We start from the raw sequence: 3,041 nt of genomic DNA, 5'->3' as shown, positions 1-3,041 counted from the left end.
AATCTCGTGGTTTTTTTTTCCATTTTTGGGAATTTTTAATGAAATGACGCTAAGTTGTTTTTCTCCCCAAAAAAATATTTGAAGACAAAATGCTCAATTTTATAACTACTATAACTCATTATATAACTTATAATACAATTGTTTTTTTACCACAACTAACAATCTCTTTATTCTCCCTTCAAACTTAGGAATACTTTTATCAAAAAAGGTAAAAGCCCCTTATTGGATTTGAACCGATGACTTACGCCTTACCATGGCGTTACTCTCCCAAATGAGTTAAAAGGGCCCATTTCATTCAAATGTGGAATCATTCACTATGCGAATAAAATCCATCTTTGTACATATATTATATACATAAGTATATGCACTAAACTCATAGTGACTTGTTTGTGGTTCATTCTAGAATTTTAAATGGATGTTAAGGATACACAAATGAAATGAGTTATTTGATTATAACTATAACCCCTTGTTTCTAGATCCATCTCACATCAATAACTCGACCCCTACTACCCGCATGTAGTTTTAGACAAGTTTCCCTTGATGTAGATACTTGAATGCCAAGTATGGCTCGTAATAATCTATCTTCTAGAGCATACGAAGATTCTTTTACCATATGAGGCATTAATTTACCTACTAAAATATCACCCATCTCGACCCAACATTCAACATCACAATTCCATTTTTTTCCTAAATTCCGAAGTAAATGGGCTTGTAAATACGGTATTTCGTTAGTGATCTTATCAAGGCCTTGTCTTGTCACATGCGTCTAAATTTTATTATTCCGTATATGAAACAAAGTATAAATATCTCCATATACCAAGTGTTCATTAATCAGTATAGCATCTTCAGAATTGTAACCTTCCTGTGGAATATAACCTAATAATAATTTTTTCTCCAAACCTAACTCTCCACCAAGTATAGTCCCACCATTCGCTAAAATTTGCCCTTTTTTTAATCAATCTCCCCCCGTGAACCTGTGGATTTTGATGCATACAAGTATTTTTGTTGGAACGTTGATACATAACTAATGGAATGCTTAGAGTATCTCCATTACTTGATAAAACAATCTTGTCAGTATCAGTATAAATGATTTTTCCCTCGTGTTCGGCTATAGCAAGAGCTCCTGAATCTAAAGCCGCCTGACGTTCCAACCCAGTTCCAACAATGCACTTCTCAGACCGCGAAAGCGGAACTGCTTGACGCTGCATATTCGAACTCATTAAAGCTCGATTCGCATCATTATGCTCGATAAAAGGAATCAGGGAAGCTCCAATCGAAAAATATTGGAAGGGAAAAATACTTCGAAGATGGACCTGTTCCCATGCAATAGTCAGAAATTCTTGACGGTATCGAGCTGGAACAACCTGTTCTTCCTGAATACCCCGATTCAATGCTAAAGAATTGCCTCCCGCTATCATATAGTATTCATCTCTACCTGGTGATAAAAAAAGTACTCGTACTTTTTTTGATTTCTCGGAAATTTCATAAAACGGGCTTTCTAGAAACCCCCACTGCCCAATCCTGGCATGAATTGCTAAGGAGCCAATAAGTCCAACATTTATTCCTTCCGATGTGTCAATTGGACAAATACGTCCATAGTGACTAGGATGGATATCTCGTATCCGAAAACTAGCAATTCGCCCTGTCAACCCCCCCGGGCCCAAATAACTTAATTTTCTCCCATGAACTATTTGTGTCAATGGATTAGTTCGATCCAAAACTTGAGATAATGGGTGTAAGCCGAAAAAAGATTCATATGTAGTTGTCAATGGAGTTGAAGTTACCAAATTCTGAGGAGTCGGGATCAATTTATGCCGAATTGCCCCACATATAGTTACTCGAACCACATTTTCTAAATGAACGAGAGCCAATCCAAATTGATCTTGTAAGAGATCCTCTATAGAGCGAATATGTTTATTTTTCAAATGATTCATATCGTCAAGTGTACCCATTCCAAATTTCATTCCAATCAAATAATCTGTGGCTGCCAATATATCTCGCGGTAATAAAAATGTATTGTTCTGAGGTATATCAAGGTTCAGTCTTCGGTTCATATTTCGTCGACCAATCCTGCCTAATTCACATCTTTGTTGAAAAAATTTCTTTTGTAATTCTTTACATAAGGATTCAAAAAATACTAGATCCCCACCCACACAAGAAATATTTTGATAAAACTCCAAAATGGCATTTTCTTTTAACCCAATTTTTTTTCTCCTTATCATTAAGAAAAGACAATTAAATTTCAGGATAGCAAACATTTTCTAAAATTTCTCTTAGATTCATATCCATAGCTGATGATAGAACTAAAATAGATATTTTTTGTTTCCTACTTACACGTGCCCATATCCTTGCTTTTCTATCAATTTCTAATTCGGATCCTCCTCTCTAATCCGATATTATGGTATCGGTATAAACCACAATTCTTTTATGATCCAATTATGTCCGGTAATAAATACTAGGACTTTGCAATATTTGATTGATCACAATTATGTATATTTCATTTACTATAGAAGTTCTCAGAGAATTCATTAAAGGAATGTTTCCAATAAAAAATGTTTGTTCTTCCAAATCATCTACACTAACCATCCATCATTCTCCTCCAAATGAAGATTTTAATAAATAACCAAATATAATACTTGGAGTAAGAGTCAAGTTGGTAATTTTTTCACATCCCCCTCCAGGAGCCCATGTATCATATACGCCCCAAAAATAGAGAGCACGAAATGTAGTTGCACCATCCCCATCTTCAAATAAAGTATTTTCTACGGTAGCAGTAGCACCATGCATAGCGCATAGCAAAGCCGCACCCAATACGCCGACAACTCCCATCATATGAAATGGGTTCAATATCCAATTATGAAACCCTTGAAAAAAGAGGATAAATCAAAATATATCCTCTACACCAAAGCTAGGCGCAAAACACCAACCAAACTGACCTAGTGTATAAATCAGAAAGACTGAAACATAAACAATAATTGGGCCAGAGAATGTGCGCAATTGCATTATAAGTTCGCAATTAAACAGATCGAGCAAGTTCGAAT

General features: G+C 35.4%; 1 pseudogene; it reads right to left on the bottom strand.

Moving 5' to 3' along the window:
* Positions 1-845: 845 nt before the first annotated feature.
* On the bottom strand, positions 846-2,586 carry LOC124918063 (annotated as a pseudogene).
* Positions 2,587-3,041: the final 455 nt, after the last annotated feature.

This window comes from Impatiens glandulifera, unplaced genomic scaffold (genome assembly GCF_907164915.1).
Source record: "Impatiens glandulifera unplaced genomic scaffold, dImpGla2.1, whole genome shotgun sequence".
Taxonomy (NCBI): domain Eukaryota; kingdom Viridiplantae; phylum Streptophyta; class Magnoliopsida; order Ericales; family Balsaminaceae; genus Impatiens; species Impatiens glandulifera.
This window is presented reverse-complemented; position numbering and strand designations above follow the sequence as displayed.